Source organism: Ceratotherium simum, chromosome 20 (assembly GCF_057802395.1).
Source record: "Ceratotherium simum simum isolate JZ-2026a chromosome 20, ASM5780239v1, whole genome shotgun sequence".
In the NCBI taxonomy this organism is placed as follows: Eukaryota; Metazoa; Chordata; class Mammalia; order Perissodactyla; family Rhinocerotidae; genus Ceratotherium; species Ceratotherium simum.
The window spans coordinates 26,378,541-26,397,033 of NC_141919.1; the positions used below are offsets into that span (position 1 = coordinate 26,378,541).

The 18,493-nt window shown below is 36.7% G+C and overlaps 1 pseudogene; it reads left to right on the plus strand.

The window, feature by feature from the left end:
- The first annotated feature begins 66 nt into the window (after positions 1 to 66).
- Positions 67 to 10,403, plus strand: LOC147914384 (26S proteasome regulatory subunit 10B pseudogene; annotated as a pseudogene).
- Positions 10,404 to 18,493: the final 8,090 nt, after the last annotated feature.

An 18,493-nucleotide genomic window follows, 5' to 3' on the forward strand; every position in this document is an offset into this window, starting at 1 on the left:
CCAAACCAAGGAAGTGGGGGTATACACACTGGTTTAGGGATGTGCAGAGAACCCTTTTTATAATAGTAAACTTAGTTTTTGATTTTTTTAAGAAATGCTTCCTAAGATTGCTGTCAACTACTGTGTGCTCTTTATGAACGTTGCTGTATCCACTCTAGTTTTGGTAATGTCATTTCTTTTTTTTTTTTTTAATGAATTTTTTTTTTTTTTTTTTTGGTGAGGAAGATCAGCCCTGAGCTAACATCTATGCCAATCCTCCTCTTTTTGCTGAGAAAAACTGGCCCTGGGCTAATATCCGTGCCGATCTTCCTCCACTTTATGTGGGACGCCGCCACAGCGTGGCCTGACAAGCAGTGCGTTGGTGCGTGTCCGGGATCCGAACCTGGGCCGCCAGCAGCAGCAGAGCACACACATTTAACTGCTACGCCACGGGGCCGGCCCCCACTCTAGTTACGGTATTTAAATTATTTCTAATGAAAGTTTTTCTAAGATTCTAGTATAACTTACTAAAGATCTTCTGGTTTGCTATATTAGAATAGTCACAGTAGATATAAGTCAGCAGGATTATCCAAACAAAAGACTAGGTTATATGAGATAAGCTTCATTTTATTTAAGAAAAAAAATCAAAGTATGAATATCAGAAAATACTTTGTGTTTACTCCCAGATTTGGTCTGATTGTACTTAATTTCAAGATAACTAGCTGCTAAGTGTTTCATGATGCTGATAATAACATTAGATTTCATAATGACAGTGAGATAAGAGAATTTAAAAACTTTCACATTGAGGGGAGGATGGATTTTCCCTCCTTCCCTTCTAGGTTCTTTGGCTGGTCTAATAATTAAATTGATATAAGACATTAATAGGAGAAAAACAAACAAAAGTTTAATAACATGTATACCTCCTGTGGGAGAGATCCAGGAAAACTGAGTACCTCCCAGAAATGGCCAAATACCATCTATAGCTCAAGACAAAAGATGTTGGGGGTGGGGAGTTAGCTATGGGAGGTAACTAGGAGGTAACAGTAAACAAGAGTTAAGTTGTTATGCAGATTTAAGTCTTTGCCTTCTCCACTGATAAAAGTTTCTCAAGATTGTCATTGCCCTCTTTCTGGTACAGCAAGGGAGACACCTTTACAAATGGAAATTTTCCTTATACAGTTATGCTTGCTTAATGAGGGGATACTTTCTGAGAAATGCGTTGTTAGGCAACTTTGTTGTTGTGCAAATATCATAGAGTGTACTTAGACCAACCTAGATGGTACAGTTTACTACACACCTAGGCTATATGGTACTAACCTTATGGGACCACCATCATATACTCAGTCCATTGTTGACCCATTATGCAGCACATGATGGTAAATGTCTCTTACAAAAGGATAATTTCTACTTGGTTTTCAGAGCTTCTCTCATGTCTGCTGTTTTTTTAAAATAACCTAAAATAATCCTTATGCCAAAGAGGCATATTTGAGGTTGACAAATTTTGTTCCACTTCAACATTAATCAAATTCATATAATATGCATATCATATACCCTTTTCATATGAATCAAATTTTTAGTAAAATGTACATTATATACCTAAATATTAAAATATTTAATTTTATAGTCTTATCAATTTTGTTTTATTTTATTAGAATATGTTCTTCTTTAGGTTAAGAAATTAATTTCTATTGTGCTTATGCCAGATGGCATTGTTTAGTTGGTACAGGCCCTAAATATGGTTCACTCTTTTTCAGTCTTACAAATTTATAAGGAAAAGCCTTATCTCCAACTGAAACACCATATTAATATGGTTTTAAAAGTTGTTAATGATCTGTTTTGTGTGCCGGTCTCAGCCTATCAATAATCAGTGTTGTGGTTGGACCAGCCCTTGTGGTTCTTATTATGATTGTAAGATGCCCTTCAGCAATAACCATCAGGAAACTTTGGGGAAAAAATAAAGTTTTATTAGTTACAGAACCTGGAAATTACATGGCACACCTGGGGCTACACAGAGAGAAAGCGAGTGTAGGAGCCTGGGGTTCTGCTTTTATTGGGGTCAAGCATGGGGGCCTAGGGTTTCGAGGGCTCACTTTTTATTGGTGAATTTAAAACATAAGAGCAGGAATTTAAAGTACGGGAAGAGAAAAAACAAGTGGTCCAAATGGTCAGTTTATCAAAATCAACCATGATTTTAGCAAAGGAGACTCAGTAAGGGGAGGCAGCCTGGTTCTTTGTCTAGTCTGTATGGTGGCAATGTGTTTGAGATAGCCATCTTTGAAGTGGATGCCTTGGCAATCAAAGCTTAAGTCAGGCACTTGCATTACAAAAAAAGAGAAAGCCCAACCATCAGGGCTTACAGGACATGATCATCATTCCATTATAAGGCCTTTCTTTGCATAGCAGATTGCTTAACATCTTATTTTTGAACATAACTGTAACATTTATAAAATGAGAGCATTAAAAGAACTCTAAGAGTTCCTGTTACAGTTATCCATATTCTTAGATTTTGTCAATAGTTTTGATTTTAATACCTGTAGTAGGAAGCACTCCTATAGATGATATTTATTGGGGTCAAGTAAGTCAGCTTTGAGCAGTGTGAACATACAGAAGCATAGCTTTTAGCTTGAACTACTTTAAAATCATGGTGTTTTTAGGGAACCTTGTTTGGTATGACCCCAAATAATCTCATATATAAAGGACCCATAGGAAGAGTATCTTGGCTCTAGGCCTAGTGTAAGAGTTTCATATGTTACTTCTCTCTAGAGCATGCTTTTTCAACAGAGGTGCTATTATCTCTAAGGGGGTGAATATTGATGTTGGGGGATGAAAAATCATACTCCTTTATGTATAAAGCACAGAAAAGCATACAGTACATAAACAGATACAGTGGTATTAAAATTTCATTGTGGAGGAAATTAGGGAAAAATGTCTAAAAAACTCCTTGAGGGAGGAGGGTGAAGAAGGGGGGTAATGCACAGAAAGTTGAGAAACACTGCTCTAGAGTGTACTCACATCGACATGGGCCAAAACAGCACTACCTCAGAAATGAGCTCAATAAGAGCAGATAGTTATGTCAGTGTCAGAACAACTGAGAGTATTAGATCTTTAAACAAATGTTCTAAATAGTGTATCTGAACTGAGAAAATTTAGTTGACATGTAATCTTTTTAAAAAGTCATGTAATTTTAATCTCTCTAGAACTTAAAGATTTTCTGTAACAGAAGCAAAGATTGGGTCTTTTTCAGTGGAGATACATCCCTAAGTACCATTTTGTTGGCTTGTTTTTACATATCACAATAAATAAGATACAATAATCCTCTCAAAAAACGTAACATAGTGTATAATAATATGTAGCATATTAACAATTTTTCTTCTTGATCATACAAGGAGATAATAAGAAAGTACCTTTTGATATTAAAACCATGTCATATTACTGTATATTAAAGTCAAAATTTCTGCAGAGAAAAAGGAAAGAAACTAACAATGCCAATAAAGGTCATATCTATGCTATGAAATTTACCCAGAAGACAAAGTACTCATCTTTGACTGAAAAATGCTGATGCAGTTTTTTTTTTAAATAGCTATCCTAATGACTGAAATGGAGATCATTGTGGTTTTGATTTGCATTTCACTAATGATTAATGATGTTGAGCATCTTTTAATGTGCAATTTATTGGCCATTTGTGTATCTTCTTTGGTGAACTGTCTATTTAACTCCTTTGCCAATTTATCAGGTTGTTTTTTGTTGTTGAATAGTAGGAGTTCTTTATATATTCTGGATATTAACCCTTTATCAGATACATAATTTGCAAGTATTTTTTCCCATTCTATGGGTTGCCATTTTACTCTGTTGATTGTGTCCTGTGATGCACAAAAGTTTTTAATTTTGATGTATTCCAGTTTATCTATTTTTACTTTTCATGTCATAGCCAAGAAATCATTGCCAATCCAGTGTCATGAAGCATTTTTCTTGTGTTTTCTTCTAAGTGTTTTATAGTTTTAGCTCTTATGTTTAGGTCTTTGATTCATTTTGAGTTAATTTTTTTTTAATTTTTTTTTGTGTGTGTGAGGAAGATCAGCCCTGAGCCAACATTGATGCCAATCCTCCTCTTTTTTGCTGAGGAAGATTGGCCCTAGGCTAACATCTGTGCCCATCTTCCTCTACTTTATATATGGGATGCCGACACAGCATGGCTTGACAAGCGGTGCATCAGTGCGCACCCGGGATCCGAACCTGAGAACCCTCGGGCCTCCGAAGCAGAGCGTGTGTGCTTAACTGCTGCACCACTGGGCCGGCTCCTTGAGTTAATTTTTCTGTATGGTGTAAGGTAAGGGTCCAATTTCATTTTTTTGCATATAGATTTCCAGTTTTCCCAACACCATTTGTTAAAAAGAGTGTCTTTTCCCCACTGAGTGATCTTGGGGCACCCTTCTCAAAAATCATTTGACTATATATATGAGAGTTTATTTCTGTGTTCTCTATTTTATTCCATTGGTCTGTATGTTTGTCTTTATGCCAGTACCACACTGTTTTGATTGCTGTGGCTTTTGTAGTAAGTTTTGAAATCAGGAAGTGTGAGATCTTAACTTTGATGTTCTTTTTCAAAACTGTTTTGGCTATTTGGTGTCCTTTGAGATTCCACACGATTTTTAGGATGAGTTTTCTATTTCTGCAAAAATCATCGTTGGGATTTTGATAGGAATTGCATTAAATCTATAGATTGCTTTGGGTAGGTGTAGTATCCTCTTAGGTGGATTATATTATCTCATTTTATCCATACAATTTTGTGAGGTAGGTACTTTTTCTCATTTTAAGTGTGTGGAAACTGAAGTTTAGCAAGATACAATAAACTCCCAAGTCCCACATGTAGAAAGAAGAGATGCTGGAATTTAAACTTATGCAGTCTAACTCCAGTGCCAGAGTTGATAACCATTTCACTATGCTGCCATTCACAGCTTTTAAAGTAGCAATAAACTAGGTAAGCTTTCTACAGTGATCCATGGTTATATTTCCCAGGTGGCAAGATGACAAAATCATTTCAGTTCCCAGTAGAAGTTATTTGAATATATTTTTAGTTGGATTACTACATTCTGTCCTCCAAAAAAAAGAATTTAAGTGCACAACAATTTGATAAAATGTTGAAAGGAAGTCTTTGTAGAAGGAGCAATGTAAGGGGTAATACTGCCTTTTGCTAGATAATGAGAGAATGTTGAAAGTAGACGAACTTAAAAAAAGCTTGGAGTGGATGACCTTTGCTTCAGAGTACTCTGCCAAAATATAATGAAGTATTATTTAATTTGGACACTCTGAAGTCTAGGCATAACTCTGGTGGCTTGAGGAACTGAACCATGTTTTCCAAAGTGACTATAATATTTGCTAGATGAAAGAGGATTACTGGAATGCAAGAAGAGGATCAGAGATTTAAATGAAACCATGCATTTTACAGCTGAGGAAGCTAAAGCCAAAGAATTTACTCTAACTTGCCCACATCACAGATCTGGTCAAGAGCAAAGCCAAGCTAGAGCCCAGGTCTTCTGACTCTGATTGATGCTCTTTATACTACAACATGCTAAATTACCCTATTTTTAAAGAAATGAGACTAGGTTATAAACCATAAACTTTACCAATTTAATCTTCTAACAAATCTTTTGAAGGCCTGCAGTGAACAAGACACTATGTTAACACTGTTGGTGAACAAAGATGTTCAGATATATCCTCAAGGGATTTTTAGTTGAGAAGGGACTTTAGAAAGCATTACAAAGACAACTTGCAAATATCTAGGAAAACAACAACATTAAGTAGCAACACATGTCTAAAAGGAAGTTACTTCTGATGAATTTGCAGTAGAGGAAAATAAGTGAAAACTGAAAGCAGATGAGTTATGCATAAAATTGCAAATACATATTTAATATATTTGAATTCAATCAATAACCTGGGAAATGTTAACCTAGAACCAAGGTTGCAAAACTATTTTGTATGATGATGAATGACCTGGAGAAATACACCAAGTAAAGCCAAAGATAAAACTATTTTTCACAGCTATCAGTTCAGAACTCTCAGGCAGAACTCTCTGTATTTTCTCCGCAAAACTGCCTCCCTTCCTGATGTACTGATTCATAAAAATGAGACCACAATTCTCTTAAGTCATTAAAGCTTGGAACTCCTGAGTAAAAACCTTTGATTTTTGTTTTTATCTCTTGCACTCTCTTTCCATTCTTCCTTCTCACTGTCTCCTTCATCAATTTCTTTTGTACTCCCTTATAATTTGATGTCTAGACCAGTGTAATAACCTTAATTAGTCTTCCTACCTTCTCTCATTAGTCCTGCATATCAGTGTCAGGTTGTTCTTCCTATAGCAGTTTTAAGCATGTCACTCTTAAAAGCTTTCCACCTCTCCCCATTTCCTAGAGGATAAAGTCCAACACCCTAGACTGTCGCCAGAGGCAGAGCGTGATTTTAACATCAAAAGTAAAGGAATCTGGGGTAGGGACTGTGTTGTTGGTTGGAGAGGAAGAAAGTACTTTTTAAAAATTTTTATTTAACTTTGACTACCTTTAGTCCTTTGACTGCCTTTCCCACCTGTCTCCTAGTATTACTTTTATACTGCTTTCACTGGCATCTTTTCATCATAATCTTAACAACTTTATGTCAACATATTTTAAATTATTGAAAAAGTACCACTTTTCAGGAGGTACTTTTCAGGAGCTTCATAAATTAGGCTTTTGTCTGTCATTCCAAGACCTTCAAAACATGTCCCAACTGCCTTGCCTAGATTTATCTCCCACCACTCCTCAATAATTTTCCAGTCCAGCCACATTGGTTTATTTGCCATTCATTCCCTGAAAGTATCTTGTAACTTGGACTAGAGAGGTGTGGATAGAAATGGAAAGAAGTAGAAAAGTATGCTACTGATGGATTGAATGGAAGGGATAAGAGAAAGGAACAAATCAAGGATATCTCTTTGGTTTTGGTTTTAGCAACTAGATGGGTGGTTGAGCTATTTACTTATGTGGGAGAGGGGAGAGCTTAGACAGAATTCCATTTTGGACATGTTAAATTTGAGATGCCTATCGGATATCCAAGTAGAGAGGTCACATAGGTAGTCATTTAAAATAATGCATATAGTTAAAGTAGCTTAAGGAAGTGTTGGGAGAGAAAGGAAGCAAGTAGAGGATCAGGACTTGAGACAATCTAACATTTAGAGGTTAGATTCAGGATGAGTCAGCAAGGAAAGACAAAGAGTGGTCAGTGAAGTAAAAGGAAAACAAGGTTAGTGGTGTTTCTTGAAAGCAAGAAAAAAATGTGACTAAAGTAGGAGAAAGTAGTCAACTGTGTTGAATGTTATTTACTGAAGGACCAAGTAATAGGAGCACTGTGAACTGACCATTGTAATTGGCTGCAGTGAACTGATGAGTAAGTTCAATATAGTTGGAGGACAGCTTCCAGACTGGATCAGGTTGAAAAAGTTATAAGGTTGGGAGGCTTCGAGACAGCAAATGTAGACTACTGTTTTGAGAAGTTTAGCCATGAAGGGGAGCAGGAAAATAAGGTGATAGCTTAATGTGTGCATGAAGACAGTATTCTTTTAAGTTGAGAAATATTACACCACATTTATATGCTGATGGGGTGAGCCATAGAGAAAGAGAGAGACTGATGATATCGGGGAGAGAACTATAAAAGGAGTGAAATTTTGAATGAGATCCTGAGCACAAGAGAGAAATGAGTCTTTAGTAGATTAGGGACACTTCTACAATTCTACCTAGAGGGAAGATGGTAAAATGGGGTAAATTCAGGTAGGTTTGTAGATTTGGTAGTGGAAACATGAAGAGCATTTTCCTCTGATTAACTCTATTTTCTCACTGAAGTTTGAAGTGAAATTACTGGCTGACTGGTAATTTGATGGTACATCCATGTCTGTTTTGATTACTATTTCCTTAAAAATGAAGCTGAGACTTCTGCTTGTGGCTGTGATGGAGTAAGTTGGACCAGATCTGCTTTTCCCCTATGAGCAACTAGAGAGCTGGACAAAACATTAAACACCTAAGTTCAGACACTGGATAATAAGCAAGACTGTGATCCCTAGGAGAGTGGAAACAAATGAGGTGAGCCTTATGATAGTGCCAACAATAGAAGCTATCTAAACTGAAGCAAAAAGAGAAGACAAAAAACAGCCTCACTGACCTGTGGGATGCTATCAGGCAGTATAACATCTGTGTATTGGAGTGTCCCAGAATAAAAAGGAGAGGAAAATTAAAAAATTATTTGAATGACTGAAATTTTTCTAAATTCCAAACAATAAACCCACAAATTCAAGAGGATCACAAACGCTAACAATTAACAATTCTCCATTACAGTAAAGCCACACCAAGGTACATTATAAACTGTTAACTTAGAGTTATATAAAATATCCTCCAAAGTAGACTTTCAGAAAATCAAAAGCTGAGAGAATTCATCATCATAACCTTATTTATGCTACAAGAACTAATAAAAGAAGTTCTTCAGAAAGAAAATTATACCACTTTGAAACTTGGTTCTACAATAAAAGAATAAGGAGAGCCAGATAGTGAATATGAGGGCAAATACAAAGTGTTTTCTTTGTTCTTTTTGATTTCCTTAAAAGATAATTGCAATGTTCATAGCCATGCATCCCCCTCCCTCCAGTGCTTCTCTCTTCCCTCATCCCACCTCTTCCCCCACCCTAGTGGCCATAGCCATTCTTGGTGTCCCCTATGAGTGATGGCATCTCATCATGGCAGACCATAGAGATACGGAGGTTCAAGACATGACAAAAAAGGTGCTGGAGCACAAGAAGATCAATAGCTGTCTTAAACAGTTAAGGGAACAATTAAAATTGCTTATCAATCAGTATGAAAAGTCTGAAAAGGGGTAGATTGTGGGTGAAGTACTTAAGGAATTAATTGAAGAAAAATTCATTGTTAAAGCTACAAATGGGCCAAGATATGTTGTAGATTGTTACTGTCAGCTTGAAAAAAGTAAGCCAGGAACAAGAGTTGGTTTGGATATAATTACACTGATATTTTTAAAGATCCACTGGTTTACAGCATGTCTCATAAGGACACAGAATATTTCTTTTTCTGAGATTGGGGCAGGGGATGGGGGGTATCAGCACAGATCAGAGAATGAAGAGAGGTAATAGAACTACCTCTTAACAAACCTAGAATTATTCCAATGTAGGAATAAATACCTCTCAAAGGCTGTTTGTTATATGGACCACCAGTTATAGGAAAAACACTAATAGCAAGAGCTATTGTTAGCCAGCTGGACTGCAATTTCTTAAATGTTGTATCTAGTTCTACTGTAGACAAGTACATTGGTGAAAAGGTGCTCATCTGATCAGAGAAATGTCTAATTATGCCAGGGATCATCAGCCATGCATCATTTTAATGGGTAAAATAGATACCATTGGTGGATACGGGTTTTCTGAAAGTATTTCAGTTGATAGATTCACAGGACTTGAAAGGAGTTACTCAATCAAATGGATGGATATAATATTCTGTATAGAGTTAAAATGATCATGGTTACAAACATATACAATGGATCCTGCTTTGCTGTCTTCAGGTAAATAGAAAAAATATATATTGATTTATTTATAAGCAAGATTAGATATATTGAAAGTCCATAGAGGTATTATTACAAAGCATGACAAAATAGATTATTAAAAGCAATTATGAAGCTTTCAGATGGCTTTAATGGAGCAGACCTGAGACATGTTTGCACTCAAGCAGGTATATTGTAAAATTCATGCTGATCATGACTTTGTAGTGTAGAAAGACTTCATGAAAGCTATCAGAAGTGGCTTATTTTAAGAAGCTAGAGCCTAAAATGGACTGTAAACCTGGATTCTGAGAAGCTAGAGTCTAAATTGGACTATGGATTTTTGATGACTACATGACAGATAGTGGCTTAATGTAAAAATCAACTGAAGAAGATGTATGCAATGCCAATAATCTCATTAAAAGTATATGAATAAAAAAAGATAATTGTTTAAAACGATATAAATGTATTGTGTGGTTTATAATAGATGTAGAAGTAAAAGATATAACAAACAGCAGAAAAGACAGGAAGGGGAAATTGAAGTGTACTGTTAAAAGGGACTTACACTGCATGTGAAGTGATATAATTTGAAGGTAATCTGTGATAAAGATGCATATTGTAAACCCTAGAGCAACCACTAAATATCAAAATTAAAGAGAAATAGCTAAGTAACCAATAGAAGAAATAAAATGGAATTATAAAAAAAGTTCAACCCAATAGAATGCAAGGAGAAAAAGGAACAGAGATCAGATGGGACAAATAAAAAATAGCAGGAGTGTAGATTTAAACCCAAACCATATTGATAATTACATTAATCAATGATCTAAACATTCCAAATAAAAGGCATATATTGTCAAAATCAATGAGAAAGCAAGAACCAACTACATGCTGTTTACAAGGAACCAATTTTAAATATAAAGATGAAAATAGGTTAGAAATAGAAGGGTGAAAAATTATATGATGGAAACCTTAATAAAGTTGGAGTGGCTATCTTAATATCAAGAATATTATCAGTGACAAAGGGAAACATAATAACCAAAGGATCAATTCATCAAGAAGACATGACATGCACCTAGTAACAATTTTGAAATACATGAAGAATTATAAATAAATAACTGACCTAATATGACAGACACATGCAGAATTATAGACATTTCGACACTTTTCTCTCACTAACTGACAGAACAAGAAGACAGCAAGATCAGTAAAGATATAGAACATTGAACACAGCCAACCAACTTGACCTAACTGAAATTTATAAAACACTCTACCAAACAATAGCAGAATATACATTCATTTTAAGTACACATGGAATAATCATGAAGATGTAGCATATGCTGGGCCATAAGACAATTCTCAAGAAATTTTAAAAGATTAAAATAATATTCTTCTCTGTCAACAACATAATTCAAGTTAGAAATTAATAAAACAGATCTGGTAAATGCTGTGAAACACAGGAAATTTAAAAAACAACCTATGGGTCAAAGAAATAATATCAGAGAAAATAGAAAATATTTAGTAATGAATGAAAATGAAAATATCTTTGCAGTTAAAGTTGTCATTAGAGTGAAATTTATAGAGAGACGTCAAGATGGCAGCATAAGCAGACACTGAACTCACCTACTCCCACGGACATAGCCAATTTACAACTACTCGTGGAAAAATTACCCCTGAGAGAGAACTGAAACCTGGATAAGAGGAACTCTTGCAACAAACAACAATCCTAATTGAGGTGGAAGATGCAGAAATTCCCTTCTGGAGAGAAAAAAACACCACCTTCACAAGCCGCAGTGCCTCATGGCCGCCCGGGAGCAGCCCAAAGGTACGCAGCCCTCCCTGGAGGAGCAGGGCCCAAGCCAGGGAGTGCTCCCGCTGTAGGCATTTTGTGGACCCAGCATGATCAAGACGAGTGGCATAATATCTGACTTTGCCAGCTACTAAAACATTGGGGAGTACCCCCAGAAAAGCTGGTTCACAAAGAAATTAAAACCTGCCCTTAAAGGGCCCACGCGCAAACTCACCCGTTTCAGAAAGCAACCGAAAATCACCAGAAAGAAAGGTGCATAGCCCTTTGGTGAAAAGAGACTCACCTGATAGGCTCCGAGTGCATCTTGGTGAGAGGTGAGACCTCTCCAGGGACTGGGACATTGGTGGCGGCCATTGTTGTGGGCTGGTGTGGGCATGCTGACACAGACACTGGCAGACACCATTGGAGTTCTCCATGGGGCCTGCTAGCCCAGGATCTGCCCCACCCACTAGAGCACCAATTTAATCCAGTTCAGCCAGGGCAGGCAGCCCACCCTAGGGACTAGCCCAACCCAACAACAAGCCCTCCGGCAGCTTGTGGGCCTGCATAGATATGTGACTGGATTCTCTGCAGCCTGGCAACTGGGCCCACTTCAGTGGGGCAGGATGTGTGCAAGGAGTGGGTGGAGAGTGTGGGGCTCCCCCCTTGGAGAGACTGGGTCCACTTTAGGAGGTCAGGGCATGCACACGGGGAAGGACTGGCTTGACTGTATGTGTGGACCTGTGGGCAGCGGAGCTTATCAGCTGCAGAAGACTTCTGCTTCTCAAAGACCCACATAGGGGCTTTGCCCCACCTTCCAAAGCCTGAAACAATTGGGTGCTCCCGTGTCTGAGGCCAGCCCCACGCAGCTGCAATCCTCAGAGAGCTGACAAGAGACCTAAAGGCTGGACGCTTATAGCAATTGTAAGCCCCTGAGCCTAACAACCTCCCACGCTGGGGGCCTACTCACTTAAAAGAAAGACTGCAACACAAATGTGGTATTAGAACTTGCAGCCAACTGTGCTGGGGCTCCCCACACCTGATAAAGAGACTGAAGGGCCCACAACAACTACAAGCAACTGAGCATTACAACAGCTGGCCAGGAGCATAGCTCAGCCTCCCTGGGCACCTACAGGGAGAGCAACCACGCCACAACAGAAGGACACACGTAGCCCATATAGGAGTCACTCCTGGAACATTCAGAACTGAGGGAAGCACACTGAGGGCCTCATAAGGCATCACTTATATAAGGTCACCTCTTCAAGAGCAGGAGACATAGCTGACCGACCTAATACATAGACAAGCACAGGGAAAGAGGCAAAATGAGGAGGCAAAGGAATATATTACAAGTAAGGGAACAGGAAAAAAACCCAGAAAAGGAACTAAGTGAAACAGAAATGAGCAACCTACCTGACAGAGAGTTCAAACAAAGAGTGTTAAGAATGTTCACTGATCTTGGGAGAAGAATGGATGAACTCAGTGAGAATGCCAACAAAGAAATGGAAGATATAAAAAAGAACCAATCAGAAATGAAGAATACAATACTGGAAATGAAAAGTTCACTAGAGGGACTCAAAAGCAGAGTAGAGGATACAGAAGAACGGACCTGCAAGCTTGATGAAAGACTAGAAGAATTCACCCACGCTGAATAGGTAAAATAAAAAACAATTAAAAAGAGTGAGGACAGTCTAAGGGACCTCTGGGACAACATCAAGTGCACTAACATCCATGTTATAGGTGTCCCAGAAGGAGAAGAGCGAGACAGAGAATCTGTTTGAAGAAATAATAGATGAAAACTTCCCTAACCTAAGGAAAGAAACAGACATCCAGGTACAGGGATCACAGAGAGCACCAAACAAGATAAACTCAAAGAGGCCCACACCAGGACACATCATAATTAAAATGTCCGGAATTAAAGAGAGAATCCTAAAAGCCGCAAGAGAAAGACAAATTACATACAAAGGAAACTCCATAAGGCTATCAGCTGACTTCTCAGCAGAAACCTTATAGGCTAGAAGAGAATGGCACGATATATTTAAAGTGCTAAAAGGAAAAATCTTACAGCCAAGAATACTCTACCCAGCAAGGTTATCATTCAAAATGGAAGGAGAGATAAAAAGTTTCCCAGACAAGCAAAAATTAAAGGAGTTTGTCAACAAGAAACCAGTGCTACAAGAAATGCTAAAGGGACTTATTTAAGGGGAAAAGAGAAGACCACAAATAGGAAAAATTATCTATTTCCATGATAAGAACGTAATGGATACAAATGCACAAAAAAGAGGTTAGATATGATATCAAAAACATAAAATGTGGGAGGAGGGGAGTTAAAGAGTAGGGCTTTCAGACAGAGGTCAACCTAAAGAGACCATCAACTCTGTATATGGACCCTATGGTAATCACAAGCCAGAAACCTATAATAAATACACAAAAAACTAAGAGAAAGGAACCCAAACATAATACTAAAGAAAGCCATCGAACCACAAGGGAAGAGAGCAAGAGAAGAAGAAAGGATCAGAGAAGGACTACTAAAACACTGAGAAAAAAAAGTTAAAAAATGGCAGTAAGTACATACTTATCAATAGCTACTTTAAACGTCAATGGACTAAATGCTCCAATTAAAAGGCATAGCGTGGCTGATTGGATAAAAAAAATAAGACCCATATATATGCTGCATACAAGAGACACACTTCAGACCTAAAGACACTCACAAACTGAAAGTGAAGGGATGGAAAAAGATACTCCACGCAAATGGCAATGAAAAGAAAGCTGGGGTAGCAATAATCATATCAGACAAAATAGACTTCAAAACAAAAACTGTAAAAAGAGACAAAGAAGGGCATTACATAATGATCAAGGGAACAATCCAACAAGAGGATATAACATTTGTAAATATCTATGCACCCAACATAGGAGCACCTAAATATATAAAGCAATTATTAACAGATATAAAAGAGAAATAGATAGTAACACAATAATAGTACAGGACTTTAACACTCCACTTACAGCAAAGGATAGATCATCCAAACAGAAGATCAATAAGGAAATATTGGCCTTAAATGACACACTCGAACAGATGGACCTAGTAGATATATACAGAACATTCCATCCAAAAAGCGAAGAATAAATGTTCTTTTCAAATGCACATGGAACTTTCTACAGGATTGATCACATATTAGGCCACAAAACAAGTCTACATAAATTTAAGAAGACTGAAATAATACCAAGCATCTTTTCTGACCACAACAGTATGAAACTAGAAATCAACTATAGGAAGAAAATCAGAAAAGCCACAAATATGTGAAGATTAAACAAAATGCTATTGAACAATGATTGGGTCAACGAAGAAATCAAAGGAGAAATCAAAATATACCTGGAGACAAATGTAAATGAAAATACAACATGCCAGAATTTATGGGATACAGCAAAAGTGGTTCTAAGAGGGAAGTTTATAGCAATACAGGACTATCTCAACAAACAAGAAAAATCTCAAATAAATAATCTAACAATGCACCTAAAGGAACTGGAAAAAGAAGAACAAAGCCCAAAATCAGTAGAAAAGGGAAATAATAAAAATCAGAGCACAAATAAATGAAATACAGACTAAAGAAACAATAGAAAAAAATTAATAAAACCAAGAGCTGGTTCTTTGAAAAGATAAACAAAATTGACAAACCTTTAGCTAAACTCACCAAGAAAAAAAGAGAGAAGGCTCAGATAAGTAAAATCAGAAATGAAAGAGGAGAAATTACAATGGACACCTCAGAAAAACAAAAGATTACAAGAGAATACTATGAAAAGCTATCTGCCAACAAATTGGATAATCTGGAAGAAATGGATAAATTCTTAGAATCATACACCCTTCCAAAACTGAATCAAGAAGATTTTATCTGAGGAATATAAAATTAGTTTAATCTTCAAAAAAAAATCAATGAAATTCATCATGTTAACAGAATAAAGGAGAAAACCCACATAATCATCTCAACATACGCAAAAAAAAAGCATGGGACAATATTCAACACTCACTCATGATAAAAACTTACAGCAAACTGGGAATAGAAGGGAACTTGTTCAACCAGATAACGTGCATCTACAAAAATCAAGCTACCATCATACTTAATGGTGAAAAAATCAATCCTTTCCTCCTAGGATTGGAAAAAGGAAAGGATATCCACTCTCTAGTCAACATTGTACTGGAGGTTCTAGGCAATGCAATGAGGCAAGGAAAAAGAAATAAAAGACATCATATTGGAAAGGAAGAAATAAAACTGTCTCTACCCATAGATGACATGATTATTTATGTAGAAAATCCTAAGCAATCTACAAAACAAAACAAGCTACTAGACCTATAAGTGAACTTACAATATTGTAGGATACATGGCCTACATATGAAAATTTACTATTTCTATATACTAGCAACAATTAGAAAATAAAATTATTAAAAATACCACTTAAGGGGCCAGCCTGGTGGCATAGTGAGTAAGTTCTCGCGCTCCGCTTCTGGCAGCCCAGGGTTCGCAGGTTCACATCCCAGGTGTGGACCTGCACACCACTTATCAAGCCACGCTGTGGCAGGCATCCCACATAAAGTGGAGGAAGATGGGCACAGATGTTAGCCTAGGGTCAATCTTCCTCAGCCAAAAAAAAAAAACACACACCTACAAAATATTGCTGAAATTAAAGACCAAAAAAATGGAGAGACATACCATGTTCATGGATGAGAAAACTCAATTATCCCCAAATTGATCTGCAGATTCAATGCAGTTCCAATCATAATCCCAGCAGAATTTTATAAAAATTAACAAGATGGTTTTAAAATTTATATGGAAATACAAAGGACCAAGAATAGCCAATACAATTTTGAAAAAGACAAATGTTGGAAGACTTACACTACCTGATTTCAAGACTTAATATAAGGCTAGACTAATCAAGACAGTGTGATATTGGCATAAAGAAAATGTATAAATTAATGGAACAGAATAGAGTATCAGAAATAAATCCACTCATATGTATGGTCAATTGATTTTTGAAAGACATGCCAAGGTGATTGGATGAAAGAACAGTCTACAATAAATGGGCTGGAACTACTGGTTAGCCATTTGGAAAAAATAAACCTTGGCCTCTATTTTCACCATACACAAAAATGAACTCAAATGGATCATAGACCTAACAGAAAAGCTAAAACTATAAAACTTCTAGAAGAAAACTTGGGAGAATATCTTAAACTTGGAAAAGGCAAAGATTTGTTAGATATAAAATGCAAAATATCACTAATTATAAGAGAAAAATTGATAAATTGAAGTTCATCAAAATTAAAAACTTCTTAAAGATATTGTTAAAGAAACGAAAAAGCAAGTCACATAGTGGCAGAAAATATGTGCATTTCATATATCTGACAAAGAACTTGTATCAAGAATTTATTAAGATGTCTTACAATTCATTAATTAAAAAAACGAATTAAAAATGGGCAAAAGAGGCTCAACATCATTAGTCATCAGAGAAATGCAAATTATAACCACAATGAGATAGCACAACACTCACTAGAATAGCTAAAATTAAAAAGACTGATAATACTAAGTATTGGTGAGGAAATGGAGCAATTGGAGCTCACTTTGGAAAACAATTTGACAATTTCTTACAAAGTTAAATTTATACTTACCATATGCCACAGATTTGCTGCTCCCACATATTTACCAAGAGAAATAAAAACATGTCTACACCAAAAAATTGTACATGAATATTCATAGAAGCTTTATTCTAATACAATGGAATGCTATGCAAAAATTAAAAGGAAGAAAACACTGATTCATGCAACAACGCTGAGGTATCTCAAAAATCTTATGCTAAGTAAAATTAGCCAGACAAAAGAGTATGTACCATATGACTCCATTTACATTAAATTCTAGAAAAGGAAAGACTTATCTATATTGATGGTGGTTACCTGGGTCAGGATTGACTGCAAACACGCAAGCCACTACTAATCATTTGGAGTTTCCATTTAATATGAAACTGATTTACCTTCATCCTTGCCCTAAACCAATTCAAAACCACTTTCTGAACTACTGTCAGCAGCTTTATCATTCAAGCCCACTCAAAAAAACAGAAACCACATCAAGTATTTTAACAGAAAATTTAATATAAAGAGTTAGACTCATATTAGAGGACTGAAAAGGAAAAAAATCAAACACGAAGGTAAACAGAGATAAAAAAAACTTTACGAAGCAGCTACCACGCCTAAACAAAGGAAAAAAGCCGAGGTTATCAAAACCTAAAAGCTTGGAAAAAAGGCACCCATGGAGCTGGGACCCTGATCTCTCAGGAGAATGTGCTGCCCAGCTGATGCTTGTACCATTAGGAGCTTGGTGGAGGGCCCCCACAGAGATGGAACTCAGACCTTTGAGCAAGGGGCATCTGTCAGCTGGTGTTGGTATTTCTGAGGGAAGGTGATGAAGCTGCTTATGGAAGTTAAGGATAAAATGAAACAAACGGCCACTACCAGCAGAAATGCTGCCGAGTGATACTGAAAGAAATAGGGAACAAAAAGGGAAGGAGTCCCCTCTAGTGCCCCACTGGCAGAACCTAACAAGAAGCCAGCTAGTAAAGGAACAGTGTGGTTTATAGGATCCAAGTCCCGGCATCAAAAAGCAGAATAAAGAACAGGAGATTTGGGGCCTAGAGCCAATAGATTACTAATCAACAGAGATGCTAAACAAAGTAGAGGGCAAATAAATGAACTTCAAACAAAAATGTATGCATAATTTCTGCTCATGATTTTATTCACATCAGTATTGAACAAGATGCTAGGATTAGAATCTTGGTCCAGCTCTACCGCTAACTAGCAAGTAACTTAACATGAAGGAGCCTCAACAAGTCGCTTAATATCAAGGTATCTCATCTTTCATTCATTTTTTTTGCTTCAGGATTGCTCTAAGAAGTCCATAAGAAAAATGAGTGTTCTATCCAAATGCACAAAATCATTGTTAGCATAATTATAAATATTAATAGACAGGCACTAAGCCAAAAAGCAAATACACCCTAACATACAAATTAGTAAAGTGTGTAGGGAAGTATATAGCTGTGCAAATAACACGCTTTGTTAATCTCATGATTTTCTAATTTGGACTTTTGATGTGTATATATTAGTAAACCAATAAGCTGTATTTTTATTTTTTCAGA